Here is a 13275-nt window from a genome sequence, read left to right on the forward strand (position 1 = left end):
GGTAGCACTGCCCCATAGGCTTTCCTTTTAGAAGGGGACTGTGGCCTCGCTCTCCCCAACTGCCTACCTTTCTTTCCCGTTAGCCAGCGCGCTTCCTGCGGCGGAGCCACCCGGAGAGTGAGGAGTGCCGGGAGCGGCAGGGAGACTTGTATCTGGGCCTGCGGCTGCCACCTGGTGGCCGGCGTGACAGCAGCAACGAGAGACGCCCTAGGTTCCTTCCTTCACTGTTCAGCCGGCCGCGGGGGAGTCCAGGCTTACGTAGGGTGGGGGGAGGCCCGTAGATGTTGTCAGAAGCGGACCGTCTTGAGGAGGGGCCGAGGGTGTGGTTGCTGGACTGTGTTGGGACCTCCACCAGTTGGGACCTCGGTTGGGCCACTTGACCTCTCCTGCGACCTTTTGTATCCATAGCCCGGGGCTGAGAACAGTCATGACCTCACAGGGTGGTCCTGAGAATCGAGGACACGCGCCCCGCACCACCTACTCAGCACACAGAAGGCTCTGTCTCGTGCGTGCACGTGGTAGGGAGGCAAAGAGGGTGCCCCCGAGCCATCTCAGACAAACTCGCTGCCACCGAGCCCATGCTGGCTCTATCTCCACAGTGATCCCCTTCTGGTTGGGGAGATGATAATTTATCAGTGTTATTCGGGGTGGTACATGTTCCAGGCCATAGGAGCACATCAGGGGCACTGAGTGATTGCGAGCAGTTGAGTGTGGAGGGGAGTGGGGCTGGGAGGGAGGCAGGCTCCTGGCAGCAATATGGTCTGTCACAAGTCTGGTGTAGAAGAGCCCAGAGAGGCAGGAGGGACTTTTATCTTTTACTCCTTCAGTTCAAAAGGCAAACCAGTGCTCACTTCAGCAGCACACTTAGTGAAATGTGGACGGCACAGAGATTAGCATGGCCTCTGCGCAAGGAGCATCCGCAAACTCGTGAAGCATCCTATCTTTTAAAATGTTTCTACCCAACCCTTACTAGGCCATGCCATGGACTGAGCACCATGATGACCTTGGATGCTGACCTTGCAGGCAGCATGGCATCCCCCAGGGTCCCACCACAGGGACTCGGTATAGAGACTCCACTGAATGAACTGAGCCCTGCCTCTAAGCTGCCTGCATCCTTGGAATGAGGACTCAGGGAGTACTCAGATGGGAGAGGAAGTAGGGAGTGGCTGTCCCCAGGGGCTCTGGGAATGGCAGTAATTGGACCTTGCAGGGAACCCAGGACTTGGTGGGTGTCCAATAGAAAGGCACCCAGAATCACCATATATTTAGTACCTTGGCACCCCTCTTGCATTGATATGATAAGTCTTGATTTGTTGGGCGGGGAGCTGCACCTTTAAGAATTGATCAGGAAAATCTCCCCTGGCACCAATCCCCAAGCTGAGGTAAACAGAGCTCAGTAAATTGGGAGATTGAACTGTGCAGAGTAACCACTCAGAGGCTGTGGCTCCTGTTGGAAGTGTGCTCACAGACTGCTCATGCCAACAGTGTCCGGGGTGCTGTGTCATTGCATAACTGTTGATGTTGTCAATGCAGTCACCTTTTACCCCAGGGGGATGATTAACTATGTTTGACTGTTTTGTTTTTTGAGTTTTGTTTTTCTGTCTTTTCCTGTTTGTTTGTTTTCTGGTTGGCTTATTGCTGTTGTGGTGGTAGTTGGTCTTGTGGGGTTTTGATCATGGACCACCAAAGTAAACCTGAGTCCTACAAGTGGATGGATCTTGGTCTCCCACTTAACTCTAGCCTCAATCCAAGAACAATTAGTTCTGATCACATGGCCCTGCTCGATGCTCACCTTCATGAAAGGATCCCTGAGGATAAGGATGCTGCAGCAAAGTGTGGTAAAGAAAGCAGGTGGTGCCCGGCTATCAATTGGAATAGTGTCTGTAGTCTTAAAGACCTGCATTCACACAAGCAGCCATCTAAGTGAGTAATCAACTGAGTCTACATGGAAGCACACCAGCTGTGTGTCATACAAAGATGACAATAACCAAATTCAAATATGAAGGGAAAAGTAACAGAGCTTAAATTGTGAACATCCAATTTATAGAAGGTTATGGAGGGCAGTGGGAGCCCAAAACCCATCTGCAGTGTATCTAGTCAAATTAGACCTCTGGCAGACCCCCGCTAGCCACAGGCAAAGGTATTGAATAGCTTTACAATCAGACAGAGAACACTGTAAACTTGATTATACTGGATCAAACTTGATACTTGGTCAGTTGATCTCCCTCTTGACCAATCCTAGACTTGTTCTAGGCTTAGGTAATTTCTTGCTTGTTCTATGACAAAAATTTCTTCCCTGGCTTTTTAAATATTGGTGGTTTTTCTTTCTCGTTATTTATATATTTATCTTTATATTATTATTATTTTATCCTTACCACTATATTCTTTTTTTGGTATTGTTTCTGTTGGGTTTTCCAGTTTTTAAAGCCCCGAAAGAGTAGATTCATAGAGATAATAACTGAGGTCATGGTTTATAGGGGATGTGGAGGTGGGAAGATAGGAGGGGTGAGGGGGGTTAAAGAGCTAACAATGACTGTGGGAAAAGAGAGGGAGCACTAGAACTATATTAGTCTGGGTACTTTAGAGAAACAAATCCACAGAAACTCATGTATAAGAGAGTTTTATATAAAGGTTAAGTGCACATCAAGCAAACATCCCAACCTAGTGCTGCCCAAGCCCACAAGTCCATCATTAACCCATTAACACATATGTCCAACACCAATCCACAAATTCCTCCTCCATCTTACAAAACAGATGACAGGATGCCAACTGCAGGAGGAAAGCCAAATTAGTGAATATGTAAGCATCTCAGCACTGGCAGGGTCTCCACACGGCTGCTCCAGCACCCAGGGCTGCATCGGGGTAGGTCTACGTGGCTTCTCCTCAGGGATGTCTTGCAGAAAGTTAGTCTTGCCAACTGAAGCAGGGAACTGGCTAAGGCAGCTGCACCCTGGTGTAACCATCACAAAGCAAGAGACCCGAGAACTAGAAAGGCGAGGCTCATGGAGCCATTTATCTCTCCACCCTTCAACTAACCCCACATGTGTTTATCAGCCAGCTTGACACAATACGCTAACTAACTCAAGAACTGTGATGATGTATATACAACTCATTTCAAAAGCTATTTAACTGTGAAAGTGTATGGTATGTGAATACTATATAAAGAAAACCACCAAAAATAAATAAGAGTTACAGTCCTGGAAACCCACAGATGCAGTTCTACCTGTCCAACAGGTTTACTGTGAGTTGGCATCCACTCAATGACAGTGAGTTTTGTTTTTAAATTGATATGATTGGTACACAGCAACTTTGATGAATCTCCAGTGAATTATGCTGAATCAAAGAAGCCCATCTCCAAGGGCGACACATGATATGATCCCATTTGTATAACATCTTGAAATGCCAACATTCTAAAAGTGGTCAACAGATTCATTGTTACCAGAGGTGAGGGACAGACATGGAGGGTTGAGGATAAAAGGCCCGGCAATAAAAGGACATGAGGGACCCTTATAGTGACTGGCAGGCACTGTATCTCGACTGTGGTGGTGAATACACAAGCTCAAACACATGAGACAGTTGTGTAGAACTATGCACACACACAGTGAGTGCCAGTAAATGGGAGATATCAGTATTATGGTGGGACTGTATCAATGTCTGTATATAATAATATCAGTAATTTTATGAGATGTCACCATTGGAAGAAACTGGGTAGAAGGTACATGGAACATCTCAGAATTTTTGCCAATATCTGCATGTGAATCTATAATTGTTTCTGTTAAAAAAATCAGCCAGAAAATATTAAGGATTGAGTATTTGATTTATAGGAGCCATGGGGAGTTATTGAGAATCTAAGCAGGAGTGAAAAATGTTTTCATTCAGCACCTCTTTTGTGTCCAAAGGAAGGATAACGTTAACCTGGTTTAAGTTACAACTGTGACACTTTTATTTAAAGTTAAAAAATCTGGACAATCAAACCAAACAACAAAACAAACTTCCTGTCACTGACTCAATGCTGGTTCATAGTGACCCTGTAGGACAAGGTAGAATTGCCCCTGTGGGTTTCCAAGATGCAACTCTTTTTTTTGGGGGGGTCTGAGGTTTTTATTGAGATCTGCTCCCTTTGAGACTGGGGCCTGGTGAGCCCTGGCAACTGAAACCCAGGAAACCAACAGTGACACTGGGTGCACATTATCAGTCTCAATGTTTGCACGAAGTCATGGCGAATTGATATGGTATGGTCCATTGCTCCTGGTGCACATAATATAATCATCAGCCAATACATTAAGAACATTCTGAAGACCACATTCTCAGGTTGGCCAATGATCAATCAGAGTTCAAGTTCTCTTGGAGACACACTAGGACTAAACAACCTGACTGTGGTAGTTATATAATCATTTGTCAATTTGAGAGGATTAAGAGTAAGGGGGTGGAGTCTGGTCTGTCAATCAGGTCACAGCCAATGAGGCCTCTGTGTGGGCATGACCTTCTCTTGGGGATTCTGGGAACTTTTGTATTCTTCCTTGGAGGCGGGAAGATACATGCTCACTCTGTGAGAGACTCTCTACTGACAAGACACATGGATCAATGCTGACGGCTACAAGAACGCTGAATCTGGAAGAGTCATGTGGAGACTCAAGCCAGTGCTGAAATGCTTCCACCGTCACTGAATCCACAAGACTATCCACCCACTGGCCTGTGATCTTCCTGCATTTGACTTCATTGCATGTGTTTCATGAGTCTGAAGAGGACTTTACAGATTGGTATAGGACATATGGGCTAAAAATATCAGACTTATGGATTTGATCTGGACTGGGATGTTTTCGCAATATTCAATTTCTATTGTACACAAAGCTTTCTTTTTTTTCCTTTTTTAAAAAAATTTTTAAACAATTTATTGGGGCTCATACAATTCTTATCACAGTTCATACATATACATGCATCAATTGTATAAAGCACATCTGTACAGTCTTTGCCCTAATCATTTTTTTCTCCTCTTTTCTTTTTTTACATTAGGGACTCATACAACTCTTATCACCATCCATACATATACATACATCAATTGTATAAAGCACATCCATACATTCCCTGCCCCAATCATTCTCAAGGCATTTGCTCTCCACTTAAGCCCCTTACATCAGGTCCTCTTTTTTTTTTCCCTCCCTCCCCTTTCCCCCCTCCCTAAGCTTTCTTATACATACGTGAGTGTCCATGAATTTGTTTCTCTAGTCTATCTACCTGGACTAACACACCGACCCATGGTATTAACACTTTCTCCACAATTTATTTAATCCACAAACTCAAAAAGCCCCAACAAATTCACTGCTATCAAGTCGATGCCAAGTCCTAGCAACCCTATAGGATGGGTAGAGCTGCCCCTTTGAGTTTCTGAGACTGTAATTATTTTTTTCATTGTAAAAGATTTTTTGCTATTAAAAATAAATTATTTTATTGGGGGTTCTTACAGCTCTTATAACAATCCATACATCAATTGTATCGAGCACATTTGTACATATGTTGCCATCATCATTTTCAAAACATTTGCTTTTTACTTGAGTGAACCCTCGGTATCAGCTCCTTTTTCCCTTTCCTTCCCACCCATGTGAAACCTTGATAAATTTTTATTTTCATTTCTTACACCATCAGCTGTTTTCCTTCACTCACTTTTCTGTTCATCCCCCTAGTAATCATTGTGATTGGTTGGTTCCCCCCTTCTTCCCCCACTTTCCCCCGACCCTCATGGTATCACTACTCCCATTACTGTTCCTGAGGGATTTATCTGTCCTGGACTCCATGTGTTGAGAGCTCTTATGAGATTGCAACTCTTTATGAGAGTAGAAAGCCTCATCTTTCTCTGGAGGAGCAGCTGGTGGTTTCAAACTGCTGACCTTGCGTTTAGCAGCCCAACACATAACCACTGTTCTACTCTGTCCTATAGGTTTGCTGAGTTGGAACAAATTCTGTAATGGTGAGTTTTTGTAGTTTGCTTGAAAGTTCTGTGAGCTATTTACAGATATACAGCCTTGGAAACCCAAAGGGGCCAGTTCTGTGTTTCAGATGGTTGCTAGAGGAGTCAGAATTAACGTGATAGTGGTGAGGCAGTTTGTTGTTGCTGCCCATTTATTCAACAAATGAACGGTGAACGCTTCTATGTGGCAGCCACTGTTTGGGTGTCCTGGGTATATGCTCTGGGAAACAAAATGGTCCCTCCTTTCCTGTAGTGAGTGTGGGGAGTGACAGAGGGAGTGACACTCAACAAATAAGCCACTCAATAAGAGCTCTCTCTAGTTCGTGGTGAAAACAAGATGTGAAGGGACAGGGCTACTTTGGACAGTGAGATCCAGGGTGGTAGTTCTCAGGAGGGATCTTGGGGCTGAGATCTAAGGGTACAAAGGTATTGGCTGTGTGAACTGTTTACTCCTTGGGTTCTCCTGTCACACCCCCTGCTAGTCTTCCTGTCAGCAGTCATGCATGCATGCGTGCTGACTTGCAGTGGAGTGCAGGGAAAGAAAGCCCCAGGTGACCTGGACTGGGTCCCATGAATACGCCACCTGGGTAGGCCAAACAGATGTGTGTGGCCCAGTACCTTTAAACTTATGATTCCCTGCATGTCTTGCTCTCCCTGCTCCCCAGGCGAGGGAAAGCTAGTTTATATCCTACGTGTTGTGTCTCCTCCTAAGATAAATTGGAACACTGAATCAAGAAGGGAAAGAAATCTACTCAAAAGAACTAGAGAACTAGCCAGGTGCTAGGACGTTGAGGGGCAGCCACTGAGGTGACTCACTCTTCTGCCACCACCAAGCCGACAAAGTGAACAGACTGTTGGGCAGTCTCGTGGGGCTTCGGGGACAAAAACTAGAGCTCACAGCCAGCTTGGGCACATGAAGATCTATACTCTAAGGAATAAGACCAAACAGGATACGCGCCAACTTTATAGAGACTGAATCCCATCTACACTCTTGTTAGATGCCACAGAGTCAGTTCTGACCCATAGCGACTCTATGAACAACAGAAGGAAACACTGCCTGGTCTGGTGCCATCTTCACAATCATTATGTGTAGCCCATCGTCACAGCCACTGTGTCCATCCATCTCCTTGATGCTCTTCCTCTTTCACACCCCTTCGGCAGGATATCCTTTTCCAATGACTTGGCCTCAGGAGACAAAGCCTCACTGTTATGGCTTCTAAGAAGCATTCAGGCTGTACTTCTTCCAAGACAGAGTTGCTCATTCTTCACCACCACCACCACCATTTAAATCTATCAGTTCTTTGGTCTTGCTTCTTCGTCCAGTTTTCACAAGCATAGGAGGCAAATGAAAATACCACGGCTTATGTCAATTCCACCTTAGTCCTCACTGTGGTCTTGTGCAGCAGATTTGCCCAGTGAATATGTTATTGGATTTCTTAACTGCTGCTTCCATGAGCATTGTGGGTACAGGCAAAATGAAATCCTTGAAACTTTGAACTTTTCTCTGGTTATGTGTTCCTGTGTATTCCATCTGGCAAAGTCAATATGTGTAGTTGCCATTTATGTTGTTGAAAAAAAAGATATTTTTCCAATTAAAAATCACTGGCCTTGCAGAATTGTATCATGTGATGTTCAGCTTTGTTCACATCTCCAAGGTCATATTTTCCAAATACCATTCCATCCTTTGTTTTCATCTTTTGCATTAATATCACCAATAATTATCAACGCATCTTGATTACATGTTTGACCAATTTCAGCCTGAAGAGGTTGTTAGAATTCTTCCATTTCTTCACCACTGTTGCATACATTTGAATAACAGTCATACTAACTGGCTTTCCTCATAGGCATATTTAATATCATCCTATCACAGACATCACTCTAATTCAAGCTACATCTTGGAATGCTCTTTTTGATGCTGAGTGAAATGTCATTCCTCTTGAATATTCCCAGCCTAGTAAAATGTATGATCGTCTGACTCAAAATGATGAAACCGAATGGTGAGTTTCAGCTAATTAAAGCCTAGGACACTTAGAGAAAGGATGGTGACACTCCATCTTAACCGACTTTGGACATGTTATCAGGAGAGATCATGGCCTGGAGAAGGATATCATGCTGGTAAAGTGGAGGGGCAGAGAAAAAGAATGCCCTTGTCTAGACAGATGGACACAGTGGCTGCAACAATGGACTCAAACATATGAACAACTGCGAGAATGGCGCAAGGCCAGGTGGTGTTTCCTTCTGTTGGACACAGGGTCCCTAACAATAGCAACAATATGTAGGAGGTTGATCTGTATGCATTCCATTTTATTTTATTTTTGAAGACATCCAATTTTGCTAGATTCATACTTGGTACTTCTTTGTTTTCTTTATTAATGGATGTTTGCAGCTGTTTCTTCTTATTTTGAGTTGTTCCCTGTCAACAAATGAAGGTCCCAAAGCCTTATTACATCCACATCATTATGGTCAACTCTGTTTAAGGAGGCAGCTCTTCCTCAGTCATGTTTTGAGTGCTGTTCAAACTGCGGGCATCATCTTTTGCCTCTTTGTGACAACGTTCCGCTGCTGTTTATGAGGTTTTCAGTGGTTAATTCTTCTTTGTAGTTAATCCTTCTCTGTAGTTCTGATGTAACCTCTCCACCATGGTTGATCCTGCTGGTATTTGAAATACAGGTGGCATAGCTTCCAATATCACAGCAATACACAGACCTACATTATGACAAACTGACAGATGAGTGGTGAAATAGTCATACCTTCGCCTAACATGATACATACAAACAAAAACTAGCACTGTTTACATCTTGTATTTCAGACATAAAGAAAACAAACAAACAAACAAAAACTTGACGTACAGAGAGAGGAAAGAATTACCCATAACAATCACAGGCCTTCATTCTGTAACTGGTCACATGGTAATAGCTCGTCATTAGAACTATCTTCTTCTATCAGCCATTCCGTAGTCCCCTTTTCCTCAGCGAACACCCTGCTGGTCAGCATTCTTTGCTTGGTTGTTTATGTTGCTAGGTGCCATGGAATTTGTTCTGACCCATAGTAACCCAATGCACAACACAAACAGTACTCTGTGCTGCACCATCCTCAGAATTATTCTTATGTCTGAGCTCACTGTTGCAGCCACTGTGTGAATCCATCTGCTTGAGAGCACTCCAGTTGTCACTGCCCCTCCACTTTACCAAGCACGACGTCTTCTCTAGGGACTAGTCTCTCCTGAAAATACGGTCAAAGTATGTAAGATGAAGTCTCACCATCCTTGCCTCTAAGAAGCCGTCTGGATGGACTTCTTCCAGGACTTGTTTGTCCTTTTAGCAGTTCATGATAGTTTCAATATTCTTCTGAAGCACCACAACTCAAATGCATTGATTCTTCTTTTGCCTTCCTTACTAAATGTCCAACTATCACATGCATATGAAGCAACTGAAAATACCATGGCTTGGGCCAGGCTTGCCTTTATCCTCGAAGTAACATACTTATATTTCAACATTCTAATGAGGTCTTGTACATCAGATTTACTCAAATCAATACATCATTTGATCATTTGACTACTGTTTCCTTGAGTAGTGATTGTGGATTCAAGCAAAACAAAATTCTTGACAATTTCAAACTTTTCTCCATTTATCATGATGTCATCTATTGGTCCCGTAGTGAGGATTTTGGTCTTTCTTACATTGAGTTGAAATCCATACTGAAGGCGGAGACCCATGATCTTCATCAGCAAGTGCTTCCAGTCCTCCTCACTTTCTGTAAACAAGGTTTTGACCTCATTATACCTTAGGTTAATAAGCCTTCCTCCAATCCTGAAGGCACATTCTTCTACATAGAATCCAGCTTCTCTGGTGATTTGCTCAGCATATACAAGGGAGTATCCCACTAAAATTAAGAATTTTTTAAGCTATATATTTCAATTTTTGAAAAGCAACCCTATCTCCTCCAGAGAACTCTCCATTACACTAATGCATTTGTCAAATCTGTGATTCCAATCTTGGAAACATTTTTAAAAACTCATCTGTTTGGATGGCTGACAGCACCTCCCTCATTTTTTCTTCACCTCTTCTACATTGTCAAATCGCTGGCTTTTCGTGTCCCTCTTCATTCACAGAAACAAACAGAAGTTGCACAGTGCAAGGTCAGGTGAGTATGGTGCATGAGGCAAGAGAGGCATGCTGTTTTTTTTTCATAAAGTGGGTCACTGAAATGGATGTGTGAGCAGATGCATTGTGGTGGCAAAACCAGTCCTGTCTTCAACAAATGAGGCCCTTTTTGTCACAGGTATGCAACCTTTTCAGAATCTCTAAATAGGCTTGATAAATAGTCTGACCTGGTGGAATGAACGCCAAATGCACTATCCCCCTAACATAAAAAAAAAAAAAAACACAAATGAGCAGAGTCTTAATCTTTGATTTCACTCGACGAGCTATTTTTTGGGCAAAGTGATGATGGTGTCTTCCACTGGCTTGATTGAGGTTTTCAGTTCGGGGTCATAAGAGTAGTACCATGTCTCATCATGAGTAATGACCTTAGAAGGAAAGTCTAGGTCACTTGGCAACTGTTCTTTCAAAGCACAGCATGTTTCCACTCCACTCTATTTTTCCCGGTCAGTTAGAACCCAAGGCACGCATTTCAAAGCGACCCTTCTTATTCCCTAATCTTCCATTAAAATTCACTAAACTGAGCTCCAAGATAGGCCAGATAACTTCCCCATCTCTTCAATGGTCCATCGTCAGTCTTCAAGCACAAGTGCATGAATTCTGTTGACATTTTTGTCCATTTGGGAAGTTCATGGATAAGGTTTCTCATCAATTGAAATCTCACCTTTTTTGATACAAGAAAACCATTCATCCACTTGAGTTTTCCCCATAACGCTGTTCTTGTAAGCTGTGTTCAACATCACAACAGTTTCTGAGGCATTTTTCCCAAGTGGGAAATAAAATTTAACAGCCACACACTGTTCTCTTAAATTGGCCATCACAAAAAACAAGGTTTGAGTGAAACTGCTTATGTTAGTCTGGGTATACTAGAGAAACAAATTCATAGACACTCATATGTGTACAAGAAAGAGCTTTATATATGAGATCAATTGAATGTTGAGAAAACATCCCAGCCCTGTCCAGATCAAGTCCATAAGTCCAATATTAGCCCATATGTCTGATACTAATCTATAAATTCCTCTTCAGACTCATGAAACACATGCAATGAAGCCGAATACATGAAGATCACAGGGCAGTGGGTGGAAAGTCTTGTGGATCTAGTGGCAGTGGAAGCATCTCAGCACTGGCAGGGGTCTCCATATGGCTCCTCCAGCTCCAGGGCTCTAATGTAGCTCCATGGGTCTTCTCAACAGGAATGTCTTGCAGGGTGTGTGTGAGTGTGCTCCACCTCCAGTGAGCTATTTATCTCCTTATCACCTTTAATAAGGTCATCAAGCTGCGACCTGATTGACAGGCTAAACTCCACCTTTTCACCCTTAAGTCTCAAATTGACAACAAATTATGTAACTACCACACTGCTTTTTATGAAAACATTCACTGTGACCAGAGAGAAACTTCCTAGGCAATGACAATGGGTGCACTGAGAGATGCTTCATGCTCACCTATCGGGAAAAATGCATATTATGAAAGCTCCATCCAGTGGAGCTTTTTTCCATTTTTGAGGGGGTACCCTCTTACAGATTGAACAAATATGGTGAGATGATACATCCCTGAAACACACCTGATTTTAGACCACGTAGTTTCCCCTGGTTCTGTTAGCACAACTGCCTCTGAAGCCATGTACAAGTTTCACATGAGACAACAAAGTGTTCTTGAATTCCATTCTCTTCAAGGTCACCATGATTCAGTCTAAAGCCTTGGCACAGTCAATAACACACAAGTAAACATCTTTCTGGTGTTCTCTGTTTTCAGCCAAGATCCATCTGACATCAGCAACGATATCCCTTGCTCTCCATCCTTTTCTTTATCCAGTCGGAACCTCTGGCAGCTCCCTGTCAATGTACTGCTGCAGCTGCTGTTGGATGATCTTCAGCAACATTTTATTTGCATGTGATATCTATGGTATTATTTTATCATGTGAATATTATATTGGGTTATCTTTCTTTGGAATGGGCCCAAATACGGATGGACCTCTTCCAGTCAGTTTGCAAAGTAGCTGTCTTCCAAATTTCCTGATATAGATGAGTGAGTACTTCCAGTGCTTCATCAGCTTGTTGAAACATTTCAATTTGTATTCCATCAATTCCTAGAGACCTTTTTTTTTTTTGACTAATGTATTCAGTGCAGCCTGGACTTATTTCTTTAGCACTATGGATTCTTGCTTATATCTCCTGAAATGGAATGTCAATTAGTTCATTTTGATATAGCAACTGAGAATTCTTTCCACAGACAAGTGGTGGTCTCTGTTTGCTTGGGTGACACAAATCTTAATTCCTGAAGGGCCTGGGCCATTAGTAGTCATGTCATAAATTGGGTTGCTGCAGTTAAGCCCTGAGATACAGTAAATGCACTAACTAATACCCATGGATTATAAAAGTTCTTGGAGCTCCTCTAGTCCAATGAAATATATGACAATAAACAAACTTACAGCAAACAATATATTATTCGTGATATACTGAACCTTTTGTTTGACATTAGAAGCCAGAAGAGGATATTTACTATTAACATTATTATTCCAGAGCACTTAATGATGCTCGTGTAGAACTTGTAAATGGATCAAGAGGCAGCTGCATAAACAGAACAAGGGAATACAGAATGGTTTTAATCAAGAAAGGTGTGGGTGAGGATTGTATCCTTTCAGCATATTTTTTTCAATCTGTAGGCTGCGCAAATCATCAGATAAACTGGCTTAGATGAAGAAGAATGTGGCATGAGGATGGGAGGAAAGTTTACTAACAACCTATGATTTGAGACGATATACTCTTGCTTGCTGAAAGTGAGACCAATTTGAAACACTTGCTGATGAAGACCAGGGATTGCAGCTCAATGAAAGAAAACCAAAATCTGTACAACTGGATTAATCGATAGCATCATGCCAAACGGAGAAAAGTTTAAGTTGTCAAGAATTTTGTTTTACTTGGATCCACAATCAATGCTCATGAAAGAGGCAGTCTAGAGATCACACAGAATATTGCATTGGGTAAATCTGCTGCACAAAACCTCTTTAGAGTGTTGAAGAACAAGGATGTTACTGCCCCCAAGCCATGGTACTTTTGATTACCTCATATACATGTGAAAGTTGGACATTGAATAAGGAAGACGGAGGACAAATCGATGCATTTGAATTATGGTGTTGATGAAGACTATATT

The 13275-nt window shown here is 42.8% G+C and overlaps 1 non-coding gene across 1 annotated transcript; it reads left to right on the forward strand.

Annotated features, from left to right (window-relative positions):
* The first annotated feature begins 843 nt into the window (after positions 1–843).
* On the forward strand, positions 844–947 carry LOC142442014 (U6 spliceosomal RNA). The gene has a single exon (XR_012783281.1). It is a non-coding gene; the product is annotated as a U6 spliceosomal RNA (small nuclear RNA).
* The last annotated feature ends 12328 nt before the right edge of the window (positions 948–13275 follow it).

This window comes from Tenrec ecaudatus, chromosome 2 (genome assembly GCF_050624435.1).
Source record: "Tenrec ecaudatus isolate mTenEca1 chromosome 2, mTenEca1.hap1, whole genome shotgun sequence".
In the NCBI taxonomy this organism is placed as follows: Eukaryota; Metazoa; Chordata; class Mammalia; order Afrosoricida; family Tenrecidae; genus Tenrec; species Tenrec ecaudatus.